General features: G+C 32.1%; 1 pseudogene; it reads left to right on the top strand.

Annotated features, from left to right (window-relative positions):
* Positions 1-6,789: 6,789 nt before the first annotated feature.
* LOC120146315 overlaps positions 6,790-16,579 on the top strand; it is a 40,525-nt pseudogene continuing 30,735 nt past the window's right edge.

The raw sequence follows: 16,579 nt of genomic DNA on the forward strand, positions 1-16,579 counted from the left end.
GGTTTATTGGACCATATGAAATCATTAAGAGAGTAGGACCAGTGGCATATCAATTGGTTTTGCCACCTGAAATGGAGAAAATCCACAACGTCTTTCATGTCTCCATGCTTAAGAAATATCGATCCGATCTATCTCATATTGTGACTACCAAAGATATCGAAGTTCAATCAGATTTGACTTATGAGGAAGAACCTGTTCAAATATTGGCTCATGAAGTCAAGCAATTAAGGAACAAGACTATTCCATTAGTCAAAGTGTTGTGGAGAAATCACAAGGTGGAAGAAGCGACGTGGGAACGTGAAGAGGACATGAAGATTCAATATCCCCATCTCTTTGTATAATGAAAATTCGAGGACGAATTTTCTTACGGGGGAGAGATTTGTAACACCCCAAAATACGGGTTAGTGACTAAATTGTAAAACTTCAGAATTTCGTGATTAAAGTAGAATAATTGGATAATTCAATGATTTATCTGGAAGGATTGTTAGTAATTATTAAAAGAAGTAAAGGGAAAAATGGTCATTTAGCATGAAAGATATTTTCCCCCCAATATTATGAATGAATCACGTGGGGGTGGGGGAAAGAGTTATCTGAAAACTCTTTCTTCTTTCTTCCTTCTTCTCCCAACCATGGAAGCTAGGTAAAGGTAAGGGTTTTCTGATTTGTTGGTTATTTGTTAAATTAAAGGTTAGGTTTTGATCATTAGATGATAACTAAGCTTAAGGAAAGCTTAAGTTGTCTTATAATCAAAAGATGAAGAAGTTATAAAAGATTTAAGAAAACGAGTTTTTATATGAAATCATGGAAAAGAGTTGATAAGTTGAATTTGAAGTTAAATTTGACTTGTCATCATGCTAATTAAGGAATATGAAGTGTTAGAATTTTATTTAGAACATATTGAAGTTTGAGTATGATTCTTGAATTATATATGAAGGATAGGATTTTGAAGTTATAGATGATTTTCATGGATATAAGTTGGTTTAAGTAATGGTAGTTGAGTTTAATGACATGATAGGGGTTTAAAATAGAAGAATTAAGTGAAGAATTGATGATTTTCGGGGTTAAAATACAATTTCTGGGTAGAGGGAACTGATACCCTATGAAGGGAATCGATTCCCCCTCTTGGACGAAAATTCCAGTATGTCCAGGGGGGACAGATTTCCCCTGGGGGTGTATCGATTCCCCCCTAAATGAAAAAAATGGAATTTGATTCATTAAACCGATTTAAGTTATTAACATCAAGTTTAAAGTTTAGGCTTATGATAGTTGTTTTGAAATGATATATTTATGTAGATATTGAGCCTAAACAAGTTCTGGAATAATCAAAGGATTATAATCGAATCAAAGCAAGGCTAAGGTGAGTGCAATTTTAATTGTACTTATATTATTGAACGAACATTGGCTTGCGATGAGCCAATGATGGAGTTACAATGGTAAGAAGTGACTCCTAAAATGTTATTTGATATGTGATTCTTATATGTACATGAATACATGATATGCATAAACATAAGAGCATAAAACATAAGATATATGATATGATATACATGATTATATGCATATGTGATATATGCTATGAGATATGACCAATGTGAAATGAATTAAGCTATGTGAATATATGAAATGACATATGAATATGCAATATGTGATATGATATGAAATATATGGTTACATATACATGTAGTATCTGACAGAAGAGAAAGAACAAGTGATGAGAAATATATTCATAATAAATGCCCATAGTATATGATACGAGAACTATAGGTATAGTTGGCATGCCAAGAGTCGAGGGTATTGTAGTCCTTCGGGACGTAGTCCTTAGGGACGTAGTGGTCCTACGGGACATATATAGCAGTCCTTCGGGACAAATACTGAACAAATGTTCGGTGCCCCATGAGGGAATTTATACGAGCTGTGGTGACAGCATTGGTGCACAACCTCAATGTACTCACATACCTCTATTCTCAATAATATACATGGGCAACAACAACAACAACAATTGAAATATAAATTAAAGTGAAAATGATGCAAAAAGGTAAGTTTCATGTGTGCATGACCTGATTATATATGTCATAGGAAATATATCCATGCATATTGAAATATCATGATCAAATGGTAAGAATGCATTTTCATGAATCTATTGTTACATGTTTATTTATTGCTCACTAAGTCTATGACTTAGCGTGTAAGTGATTTACACATAGGTACCAAGAAACGTGAAGAGCAAGAATAGAAGTGGCAAGGACAGTATTATTACTAGAAGATCAGATCAGAAGTAATCGACAAAGTATGTTTTGTTGTGTATAGAGTGTTGGCATGTAATAAGTCGTTAATTAAGAGTACTCTGATCAAGTTTGTATTTTGTGGTCTCTTTTATGTAAATTAAAGTATTTTGTTTTAAACAAAGTTTTAAATTCCTCGGGGTTTTTCTTGAAGTGTCAAGGTTTGAAAAGTCAACGTGACACCTCAGACTTGTATTTGGATTGGGTACGGGTTGCGGTGTTACAGATTATGTATTATAGAATTTTAAATTTTATATTATTTTCCATGTATTTTTTTAAAATAATATAATTTAAATAAAAACTATGAATTAGATACCCATAATCTAAAAATACGTGTACCCAAATTTTAGGATACCGGACTTGTAAGTACCCAAACTTGATAGGTCAAGACACAAGTCAGCATTTTAATATCCGAAAATCCTAGATATCAGTATTTATTAAATTTCCAAACAACTGAATCTGAAATTTTCTTCCCACCCTTTTTTAAATTGAAATATAAATTTTGCTGTCTTTCATCTATCTTGTTAAATGGATGTTTAACACAACATTTCAAATGATTATACATTACAGTAGTTTCACTTCTAGTTAGACATATACAACTTTTTCCACAATAATTACAGAAATAACTAAGGCTTTTTAAACTACACAAGATAATTTGATAAAATAATCTAAAACTACAAAATTTGTGATACCTAATTTACATCTCGATTTTTTAAGGCCATAGAAGATTTTATAGGATATTTAAAGGAGCTGCAGTAGGTGCTATACACTACAACAAAATAGATTTCTAGCGGCGTTTTATTAGTCATATAGCGCCGTTTATAAGTGCCGCTAAAAACCCTTGTGGCGCAAAAACAAAAGCCGCAAAAGTTTGTGGCGTTTGTGAACGTTAAACGCCGCTATTTATCTATTCTTTAGTGGCGTTTGTTCCCAAAAACTTCGCTAAACGTTCTAATATAGTAGCGTTTGTCAATGTAAAACGCTGCTATTGACTAAATATATAGTGGCGTTTTCTATAGAAGCACCGCAAAAGATCTTGTACTTTAGAGGCGTTTTGTTTTACAAATGTCGGTATTGACTATGTATTTAGTGACATTTTTTTATACAAACGCCGCTATTTAAAATTGATTTTTCAAATGTTGTTTTCTGCTATTTTATTAACCAAATTAAAAATTTTAACTTGTAGCATTATCCAATAAACTTGAAATCCATAACAACAAATTTGAAATCCATAATAATAAATCAAAGTTTACATTAAAGTGAAATATAATGTAGTTCAACATTGTTAACTAGAATAAACAAAGCATATATCTAAAATAACAAATAAGATGGTGGTTTTTGGGGTTGATTTTGCCGCATCATCTGTATCATATCTTGAAGTTGATTTTGAAAGTCTTCCTCCTCTTGAGAAGCTCGAACAATCCGTAAATTATTTAATTTTCTCCTGGGCATAATATCATAATTAAACAAACAACAACTTTAGTGAAAATATTACTATTAATGAATATATCAAAACATATGAAAAACATATAAAACCACTAATGTCATACCACTACAATAAATTTTAATATATCAAAACTTATGAAAAAACATATAAAAGGAAACAGATATGCTAACATCAAGTCTTTGATAATATATATTGTCCATGATATCATAGTGATACGCTGAAGCAACGCTTGCATTACAATGTCCAGAAGAAAATTCCATACCACCCATCATAGCAAAGAAACAGATAGAATGGTTAAGACAGCAACAATACCTGACAAATGATGATACTACAAGGAAATCAAATGCTAAATGAAAGGTCAAACAAGTGTCCAAAGACCTTAATTTAGAAAATATGCACAAAAATGAAAGAAGTTTAGCTACAAAGCAAGTTTTCTTATATTGTCACTTGAGGTTACTAAGTATGACCAAGTTGTTATAATACCTATGGATGACTAAATCTGAGTGGCCAAAAATCTGACCCACTTAGTCGTTGTCATCCCTAATAATAACCTTAATAAGATGCATGCATCCCTTGTGCCCCCTATCCATCATGCAGACCACCGAGTAATTGAAATTCTTTCCCATGTCAGATATCTCTTTTTCCCCCAGAAAAAAGTTAACATTAGTTGGGCATGACTCGAAAATAATTTATTTACAATACTCACCACAAAACTCGAGTGTGATTGAATTAAATTATCATTGTACTGTAAAGTGGTCGGTTTGGTTCACTCACCTGTAGTTTGTGGTTATCGCCAAGAACAAGGGGACGTTGGTTCACTCCCAAAAAGAATACACACTCACAACAATTGGCAATGTAGACTCGTTTCGCTGCTACAATCATATGAACACGTTCACAATGTTCAACTCTTACAGCCTGCAATGACCAAAACAATTCATATCAGATACATGATTGAAAGAATATCATACTTGAACTGTAAATAGATTGATAGTTACAGTGTGTAGACATCAGTTTGGCCATTTTACAAGGGATCACACCAAGTAAAAATAAAATATGAAAAGGGAGGAGGTAGGGAGCGCACACAAAGTGTTCCCGTAAGAGAAGAACTATTGCAAACAACAAAGAATATTATACAAAACCTCACGAAGAACCGGCAGCAAAATTTGATATATGACTTCATACAAAGATTACAAAGGCATATATCATGCATGGGCGACAAAATATCTTATTATTGATTTGAAAATCCTAGCAATATAAGCTGATTGTGTGCATATGCATGGCCATATTTCAGTTTATATAAAGCATCATGGCAAAGCCAGAAATTCAGTAAATGGAGCAGGGATGAAAAGATTCTATTCATCAAGAAGTTCATACGCTTTTGTTATGTATGTATTTGAATTAAAAACAGACCAACAAACACTGGGTGATAGATTTTAGAAAAGAGAAAAGCAATGTCTTTACATTACACCTAAAGACATTCCAACCAAGAAAAATTCAAAGATTACTCGAAGGAGCTTGGCAGATGAAAGGAAAGACAGACAAGAGTCGTATCCTAAAAGAAAAAATATAGGGAATCAAACAATAAATTGTTTGATCACCTTTCGGTCGAGTATCTTTGGTAACAAAGAAACAATTCGACAACTTTTTTAATAGGGATGGACATTTTCCAGTCATAACAAAGGTTAATAAGAAAAACATTAAAGAACAAACATCATCAAAATAGATATATTTTGAAGTTTCAGTTCAAAAGACCAAAGATATGTTCTCACCAATTCAAATATAATTTGAATCCAAATTCTAAAGTACAATAGCAGAGAATGTTCCACTGGTTCCGAAATTAATGCAACACATATATCTAATAACACAAAAGGTAATGGTACCTTGCCAACAGCTTCGAGAAATATAGTAGCATCCGAGCATCCATAAATCCTTTAATCAATATATTCCTTCTTCTGTGGTTCCAGACATCTTTAAAAATTAGAGAAAAACCGGACTAAAAAGGGAATGATAAAACCGAAAACAAATAAAGACTACCAATAGAGGAATATATTTTTTCTAAAGATGTATCGAATGGGGTAGCACTGATTGGAACAACATCCTAGTTTAGGGATTGGAAATCTATTTGAAACCATGCTATGACGAAGACGACGATGACGAAAGACATACCTGGTGGTTGGCTAGGAAGAGTGCGATGATGACGCTGCTAGCGTCTGTTGGTGGTTGCGCTACGGTGGCTGTGTTGGGTTAGGGATTGGAAATCTATTTGAAATAAAAACAGAGGTGAATGATAGAGATGAGTAAATTTACGACGTTTGCAAACTATTGTGGCATTTTAAAAAAATGCCACATTTTATCAGTCTATGGTGGCGTTTTAAAAGAACACCGCTAAAGTTATAATATTAGTGGTGTTTTATAGTAAAACGCCACTAAAAATCCCTTTATATATCAAACTTGGTGTACTGACAATTGTGACGTTTATCAACCAAACGCCACTATATATCAGTCTATTGCAGTGCTTTCCAAACGTCGCGAAATTTTGTTATTTTGTGAAGTTTGTTTTAAAAACGCCACTAGATGTATATAATTACCGGTGTTTATAGTAAAACACCGCAAAAAATGCCCCTATATATCAAACTTGGTGTAGTGACAAGAAATCACGTGAACTGAAATTATTAATCCATGTTTTGAAGAACACTAGCTTTATTAATATATATAATTATTAACCATCCACCCCAATCCCTTGTTTTAAAATACTATAATAATCATTAGCATTATTGTTCCAACAACGCCATTTTCATTTAAAATACCTTATTATCCATATGATTTAAAAAAAAAAAAAACCACTGTCCATTTCTTAATAAATTACTAGTTAATTAAGCTGTCTTATGCTTTTTAATTCATATAAATTATCATAAGGCGGCTGGTCGGTTGCCAATCGTGTGGTGGGAGTTAAGCCATGTAGGCCAATAGTCGGTGCCGGCATGGCTCTCTTTGCTAAACTACAATGTACTAAGCCTTATTTAAACAGCTTCTTTGTATTAGTCAGTCACAAACAATAGTTTCTTAGTCATCTTTTGAGAGTTTCAATCTTTGGTTTTTTCTTGGGAGCCAAAATGGTTAAGATCGCTTTCGGTAGTATCGGTGATTCTGTCAGTGTTAGGTCTCTCAAGGCTTATTTAGTCGAATTCATTGCCACTTTGCTTTTTGACTTTGCTTTTTTGTCTTTGCTGGTGTTGGATCCGCTATTGCCTATGATAGGTAGCTGTAGACACTTATTTTCGTACGAAGTTTTTTTAATATCGTATAGTTTTTGAAAGAATTTTTTGTTTTTTGAAACATATAGTATTTTTTAAAAATCGGTTTTTGAAACATATATATAATATATAATTTTTGAAAACATTTAGAATATATATATAATATATAGTTTCGAAAACATTTTTGAAAATATATATATTATATAGTTTTGAAAACATTTTGAATATATATATAAATAAAGTTTTTGAAAATATTTTGAAAATATATATAATATATAGTTTTTAAAAATGTTTTAAAAATATATATAATATATAGTTTTTAAAAATGTTTTAAAAATATATATAATATATTTTTGAATTTTTTAAAAAAAATGTATATAATATATAGTTTTGAAAATGTTTTAAAATATATATATAATATATAGTTTTAAAAATATTTTTGAAAACGTATATAATATATAGTTTTGAAAATATATTATATAGTTTTAAAAACAATTTTTAAAAATATATTATATAGTTTTGAAAATTAACTTTTTGAAAACATATATGTTATATAGTTTAAAAAAATCGACATATTATTATATATTATATTATAATAATATTATTATATATATTATTTATTTATTTATTTATTTATTTATTTTTCTTCTTATTTTTATTTTTGTTAGGTCCAATATAGTCCAAAATGAGAAGGCTTGTTCCAGCCTAACAACCTGAGCCCAACTACCTAATCCAGCAGTGGCTAGGTAGGGATGGCAAATGGGTACAATTTCGTGGATTCCACACCGTACCCGCTCCAATTGGGGCGGGGCGGGGATAGGTATAACTTTAGTGGGTAGTGGGTGGGTGTGGATTTAGAAAGTGGTACCCGTCACGGGTAGTGGGCAGGTGATGGGTTTGAGACTTATCCGCCCCGCATCCACCCACCCCACATCCGCCCGCCCACTAAATACCCATTAAATTTTGGACCATTATAAATTTAGGTATAGTTTTAAGGTTTATCATTTATGTGTGCCAAAGAACAAAAATATTATGTGTTTGTCATTTATGTTTCTAGGCTTTAATTATGTCTTTTATTATTGTGTTATATGTACTTTAAGATCTATGTTAACACTTAACTCAGACAATCATTGGTTTATTTTATTATGTTTCTTAATGGACGTGTTTGTTTTATGTTGCTTATGTATAACTTAAGGTTGTTGTCAGGCGAGTCTAGTTGGGTACGTCTCCAGTTGGGTATGGGTGTGGGGATGGATTTGAGAATGTACCCGCGTTGGCGGGTGTGGATTTGAAAAATTTTACCCATCATGGGTGGTGGGCGGGTGGTGGGTATGAGGATGGGGGAGGGGGTATCCGCACCCGATCCCATCCATTTGTCATCCCTATGGGGTTACGTTCTTAGCAAGGGCGCCGCATTGGAGGGGCTTGAGGGGCGCGTGAGGACCACGTGCCACCAAGGTTCCCATCACCGGCCGAAACGTCCGACCAAAGAACCCGGGACTGCACCATCCCGAGGTTTTCAGTCAACTCACAAACAACCATGAACCCCACTCTTTTTAGGGCTCAAAACGAACAAAATCAGGGCTATAAAAAGCCCCGGTGAGGTCAAGAAAACGACAACCAAAGCTGAACGAAAACACAAGAACGATCTAAAAAAGCAACCGAATAACCAAAGATACTAGCGAAGAACCCAGACAAACAAACTCACAACAACAACACAACATTCTATAACCAGATAGCAACACAAAAACATAAACGAAGCATCAAGCAAAAAAATCAATCGGTATAATACCAAGGAAATCATAAAAACCCAAGTTGGAGCCTTAGATATTTTGCTAGAAAAACCGCTAGAGAAGCGAAAGTTATCAAAGAGTCAAAGAGTCACCATCTCTAACGGGAAAAAAACTGAAACTTTGGGCGTAGATCTACGCTTTTCAGGTCTTTTTTTTGTAGGATTTTAGGCTCGAATTTGGGCTCACTAGGTTGGTGGATTGTTTTGGTGAGGTTTGGATTTTTCGGCCAATAGAGGCGGTGGCCAAAGTGACGGCGGGCGGTAGAGTGTGGCCGGGGAAGCTGACCGGCCTTTGGGCAGGTCAGTTTTGGGTTGAGAGGTTTCCTAGAGGGGGAGAGTTTTTTTTGGTTTTGGTATAAAATTATTTTTTTTTTCGCTTTAGGGGTATTTATAACCGAGGGACCACCGTGTATAATTAAATTATTTCCGCAGTCCCAGGACTTTTGAAGTGTAATTCATTTCGGTCACCTGTTTCAATTTGGCCTCCACATTTTCAATTATTTCAATTTCATCCCTATTTATATTATTTGTATTTCAGGATTTGGTCCCCTAACAATTTGACCTACTTTTTATTTTTATTCTTTTACTTACTTTCAAAATTTAACATTTCTTTCTTTTATTTATTTATTTTTTTTCTTTTTTAAAAATTAACATTTTTTCACTCTTTTTATTATTTGTTTATTTTATTTAAAATTTAATTTTTTTCTTCATTTTTTCCTTTAAACTTGATATTATATATATTTTAAAAATAACCTTTCCTTTTTTATTTATTTCTTATTTCTTATTTTTTTATTTATTTTTATACTTACAATCTAACATTCTTTTGACTTTTTTAGAGGAATTCAAACCAATCAAAGGTAAGCAATTTGAATCGAGTTTTTAAATTTTAATTTTAATTTTTAATTTTCGTAATTCAAACAACCGATAAATTAATTGGTACTGAAAGGGCAGTACAAGGGTGCTAATCCTTCCTTGACTGTAACCGACTCTCGAACCCAACACATTTATGGTAAAACGCAGATCAGGTAAGATGGTGTTCGATCAACCTAAACTTTGTTTTTAAATGATCGGTCCAGCTCTAACACTTTTATTTAAAGTTAAAGCCTAATTCGAGGCCCACCTGAAAGACGGTTGCAATAGCTTGGCGACTCTTTTGGGGACAGGTAAGTAAGTCAGGCCGAAATTAATTTCCAGTTATCTTTTTGAGCGAAAATTATAAGTTTAAATTTTAATTTATTTATTCGATTCTAATTATTTATCTTTGATTATTTTTCGAATAAATAGTTATACTGACTTTTTTTTAATGATTTCAAATTTTTAAATTTTCATCTCTGGCTCTATACCCAAGCACCAAACCCTTTTAAGTGGGGGTGAAAGCTACGCTTTCGTGGGAATTTATTCTCCGTATGGGCCTAGCAAGTAACCTTCGGGATTCATATACCTTATGTCTTTGTGTGAATTTATTCTTCGTATGGGCATAAGGGAATGTATCCTCTCGAGTTTAACTTAGTCAACATAAGCTTGTAATGTGCTTAGGGTTAAGGGTCTGGCAAGCCCAAGGGGCACCAACAAGGAGAACTCAGGTACCTTTCTTTAGAACCTAAACCGGAAGACTACAGGGAATTAAAGCCCACCCCGAAACTCCATTTCAAAACTTAGGATGCTTCATTTATCTTCTATTTTACTTTCTGTTCAAAGCATGCGAACTAGACAAATATGCGGTTGGGATTTGCTTAAAATTAGCATGTGGGGTAGAAAGCATATATGGGTAAGAATTAAAGCATGTTGGGTAGATATCATATGGGGTAGGACTTTCTATTTTCATTATTATATTTATGTAACACCCATATTATAACATCCCGAAATCCGGATCAGTGATTAAAATGAGTATTTTTAAAATTTGGTGATAAAAGTAGAATAGTTAAATAGTTTAATGACTTATTGGAAATATAGTTGAAGGTTGTTTGGTAATTATTGAATGAATTAAAGGGTAAAATGCTCAATTGACAAGTAAAATTTTTATTTCCCTTTATAAGATAAGGGAACCACGTGGAAAAGAGAGATTTCTCCAGAGTTCTCTTCTTCTCCTTTTTCTTCTTCTTCTTCTTTTTCACGTGAAGCCATAAGCAAAGGTAAGATCTCTTATTGGTTGATATTTAGTCGAATTTAAGATTGGGTTTTGATCATTTGATGATAATTAAGCTTAAGGAAAGCTTAGTTTATCTTAAAACCATAAGATAAAGGAGTTAAGAGAGATTAAAGATTAGAAGTTTTTAAAGGAAATCTTGAATGAAAGTTAATAAGTTAAATTTGACTTGTCAATGGTCTAATTAAGAAGTTAGAAGCCATATAATTGGAATTAAAACATGTTACAAAGTTGGTATAATTCTTGAGTTACATATGAGGGATAGAATTTTGAAGTTAAAGATGGTTTATATGGATATAAATTGGTTTAAGCATGTGTATATGAGTTAAGAACATGAAAACGGATGAAAGATGAAGCATTTGAGTTGATTTGAGTGGATTTTCATGCACGAAATAGAATTCTGGGCTAGTGTGCATCGGTACATTCAACCTGTACCGATGCATCAAGGGTAAATTTCAAAAATTGTTCAGTGTGTATCAATGCACAGGAAGTGCATCGATGCACCCCTTAAAAATGGAAATATCGAATGCAATTAATGTATCGATGCATAGGGAGTGCATCGATACACCCCCTTAAGATTAAAACATCGAAGGTGCTTTGTGTATCGATGGATGGGTAGTGCATCGATGCACATGTTAAGGGATGCATCGATACACTGTAGAATGTATCGATGCACTTTAATGGGAAATGGAATAAATCGTTATTTCAGTTTATGAAAGGATAGATTAAGTATATCAAATGAGATACTAATAGTATAAATACATGATTGTGTAGATATCGATCGAGAGCAAGTTCCGTAATGATTGAAAGGTTAGGATTAATCAAGAGGAGAAAGAAAGTCATAGGAGTAATTGATAGCAAGTGAGGCCAAGGTGAGTGCATCTTATTTTAATATAGGATTATGTGGAAATTGGACTTGCGATAAGTCTAATTCCTATAGTTGTAGTGCATTAAGTCATGAATATAAGTATGTGCATTTCCTGATTTGTATGTATTCATGATTATATGTATTGATATGTTTTTGTATGTGCTATATGATTTATGTAAAAATACTATTATGTGATATATGAAAATGTAATGTAAACTACATATAAATGGTGAGACGTGTAAATATATGTACATAGAGAGAAATAAGAGAATAAAATATAATCCATATAACAATGAAATATGAGACTATGTGAATACATGTCTATAAGATAGATTAGGTAAAAATAGGAGAATATGATATAAGTGAGTTTATGAGAAGCGATATGAACTGGGTAAGCATGTATAAAAGTTATATGAACAATAGAAACATGAATTGGGTAAGTACATAGTTAGGTGATCATTTATATGCATTAGAATAATAAAATTATATGATTTAATAAGAATTGAGATAATATAAATAAGATTGACCATATAATGAAATGAGAATAGTATATTAATTAGAAAGCTTGAACATAAGTGGTAATACGAACATATAAGATAAGCTATAAGGGGAAAACTCATGTACTTGAATAGAATTATGACATATAAGGTATATGAAATTGAACTAAGTAAATAGGTTATATTAATAATATATATATATATAAGTGAAATGATAGAAGTGATACATGTTTATAAGTATGTCATAGATTACATGATATAGGTAAATATAATAGAATGAAGCTTAAGCTATATGAGATTATATAAGTTATTAAATATGATATATGTGATTATGAGAAGAAGAAGAACATAAACCATGTGAATATAAGTATAGGTAAAATGATATATATATATATATATATATGACTATGAGTTGGAATAATGTTATATGATTTATACTAGGATAAATTATAAGACTATATGTGAAATGAAATGAGTACATATTTATATGTGAGATGGTGAACTATATGAACATGTGAATATATGTCTATTAGAAGACATAAGAATAAGATATAATCAAGGTGATAAGAAATGTAAAATGATGTGTAAAGTTAATATAAGTTGTGTAAAAGTAATCTACGTGATTATATGTATATGTGATCCAAGTTATGCGACCTAAGACACGTGAAAGGTGAATTATGTGTCTATGTGAATACGTGAAATGACATAAATAATAATGCCCACGTTATGTGTCATGAGAGCTAGGGATATAGTTGGCATGCCAAGAGTCGAGGGTTACGCAGTCCTTCGGGACATATATGTATTCCTTGGAACATGTGTGATATCTTTTGAGACACATACTTGATCCTTTGCATATGTATATGATTCTTAAGGAATTTTCTATGTGGTCCTTAGGGACATTTTATATGGCACTTTGGTGCAATTCTACGTGGCACTTTGGTGCAATTCTACGTGGCACTTCAGTTCATTTATACGAGCTGTGGTGATAGTATTAGTGCACAACCTCAATAGACTCACATATCTATAGTTCTCAAAAGTGTACATGGGCTAAAGAAAGAGATAACAATGAAGATAGTACTTGTGAAGTATATGTTTTTTGATATGAACTGTATTATATGATTGATATGATGATGTGTGTATGGTTTGAATGAGTCATATGTTGATGAAAAGTATGATTAAATGATATAAATGATAATAATGTCGATAATAGAATAAGATTAATGATGGAAATAATGTGTGATGTTTATATGTGTACATTATATTATATATAATGATTGTGTGACATCATGAAGTGATATGTTCATACATGTTTAAGCATTTAGAGTTTTCTTTATAAATTTAATGCCTCACTAAGTCATAGACTTAGCGTGTGATTGTTTCACACGTAGGTTACAGAAGCGAGAAGAAGCGAAGAAGAGCAAGACATGTCAGTATCTCCCTTACAAAATTTCAGATCAGAAAATAGATGATTTAAATGTGTTTGGTTAAATTGAATATAGTTGGCATGTACTAATTGATTGGGTTGAATATGCTCTGAACGATTTTGATTATTTTGGTCAATTTATGTAAATAAACCACTTTTATTTTAATGAAAGTTTTAAATTTTCTTTGAATTTTGTCAAGAGTAAAAGTTTGAAAAGTCAATGTGACACCTCAAACTCGTATTCGAGTCGGGTACGAGTTGGGGGTGTTACACATATTCTATATACGATTACGTATACGAATACGAATGTCCCATTAATGAAAATGCGGTATACTTGTTGTGAAAATCCTCTAATATTTTGTTTCAAACTTAATTCCACATAATTAACATCATAAATACAGATTCGTTAAAACATAACACAAAATATTTTGTTATATTTGATTACATGCCCAACAGGTTCCAAAATGGTTATTAAAGTCCTAATGTTACTGGGTTGTCAACCTTAGGAGATGATGTCTAATGCTACCGCTTCACTCCTTACTTGATGATTATCTGTTTTTACCTACACGTGGAAAATACACAGGATAAGTATATCTTAGTGAGTCATGATACAATAAATAACCTTTGGTGTTCAAACATATTTTATTTTCTATTTATCAAAACAATTTACCTTGATTCTTTCTTTTCGTTTGTAAACTCCAATTATGTTTATAATACATCGTTATACATTTTAAACATAACATCTTTTCTTTTGATAATGCACCCATATGCATTTCAACCATAGTATACTTTTATTGATAATGTACCCATATATATATCAACCATTGTATACTTTTCTATTGATAATGTACCCATATATATTTCAACTCTAGTATAATTTTCTGTTGATAATGCACCCATATTCATTTCAACTCTAGTATACTTTTCTATTGATAATGCACCCTTATGCATTTCAACTCTGGCATCATTTTATGCCAATAATGCACCCATATGCATTATTCTTTTATGCTAACAATATACCCATATACACTTCAGCTATGGCATCCTTTCATGCCAATAATGCACCCATATGCATTATTCGTTTTCATTCATTTTAGAGCATTTCATACTTTAAAACCTCATTCACACATCAATTTCATATATTCCATAACACATAATAATTTCAGCAAAATATACATTAACATATAAATATTTCATTCTAAATAATTTCTAATCATATTCAATAAATGTATTCACCTGGCTCACCTTGCTTAGATATCCTAAATGAGAAGATAATTATTCCGAAATTTGGCCCTTACCTTTCCACTTACTCGACTCAGGAGCTTGTTTGCGATTTATTTCACATTCATTGAAGACATACATAATATCAATTGTTAGTATGTTTCCTAACACTTATAACTTATCAGCCCAATTTAACATTTCTGGCCCTTAGGTATTGATACCCCTACTTATGGTATCGATAGTACCCTATTAGGGTATTGATACCCCTCAATGTATCAATACTGAAAATAGCTTCGATGTAGCTTGGTATCGAAACCCTCACCATTGTATCGATATCCCTATGCTATGGTATTGATACCCCTATAGGTATCGATACCCATTTTAGATTCGATGCTTAATGGTATTGATACTCGTATCATGGTATCGATACCACATTGCTTGGGTACCGATACTGGTTAAATCAGTATCAATACCTCTTATATAATTTAACCTAATTCTTGCTAGGGTATCAGTACTGTTCCACAGGGTGCCGATAACCCTACCCAGATTTTCCAGTCTTCCACTCGAAATTTACCCAACTTTGAGTAATTTGCATCTTCTTTACCCCTAACAATACTATATAACACTTCTCTACTTAACCTTACTAACTTTCCTCATTTTAATCACTTAAAACATCTAATATTCCTCAAGAGCATTCGATTTTAAGAATCAAACCATAATTTCTAACTTGTTATTTCACTCAACAAATGATTCTAATATTTCATTTACCTTCTTGACAAGTCAATTTTACCAACAAACATTACTAAATCTTCATAAATTAACATATCATTATAAAACCTATTTTCTATAATCTTTAATATCTATTCTTAACTTAGTTTTAATCCCCTCTAAACCTTTATTAAGTTTCCATCATATGCAAAGTTTTGAAACTAAAAAAAATTAAAGGAATAACTCATTAATTTGGAAACTTACCTTTAGCTAGGGTTGAAGGCTTTTCACGTAAAAGAGGAAGAAGAAGAGAGTATGTTTGACTTTCTTTTCATTCTCTCTTATTAATATATATATATATACTATTATAAATGAATTTTAAATTCATTTATATCCAAATACCCATAAATGCCCGTTTTAATCTTTTCTCACTACAATTTAGTCTAGACTACTATTCACACATCATTCTCAACTTTATTAATTAATCAATTTAGTCCTCCATATTTTTAATTCCTTTAATTTAATCAATGTCCTAATATTTGGGGTATTACAAATCTTCACCCTTAAGAAAATTAGTCCTCGAATTTTAAAGAAGTACCTGAAACAATGAGATGTGGAAATTGCTTTTTCATATCCAATTATCTTTCCCAGGTAGCCTCTTTCACCTTATGATTCCGCCAAAGAACTTTGACCAACGGAATTCTTTTACTACAATTCTTTGGTTTCCTTAGCCAAAATTCGTACGGGTTCTTCCACATAAGTCAAATCTGGTCGGATTTCTATCTCTTCTGGAGTGATAACATGTGAGGGATCTGATATGCATCTTCTAAGCATTAGTACATGAAAAACATTGTCGATTTTGTCCAAATCCAGAGGCAAAGCTAACTGATAAGCCACGGTTCCAACCCTTTTCAATATCTCATACGGTCCAATAAATCTTGGAC

This window comes from Hibiscus syriacus, unplaced genomic scaffold, assembly GCF_006381635.1.
Source record: "Hibiscus syriacus cultivar Baekdansim isolate YM2019G1 unplaced genomic scaffold, ASM638163v2 tig00110911_pilon, whole genome shotgun sequence".
Classification (NCBI taxonomy): domain Eukaryota; kingdom Viridiplantae; phylum Streptophyta; class Magnoliopsida; order Malvales; family Malvaceae; genus Hibiscus; species Hibiscus syriacus.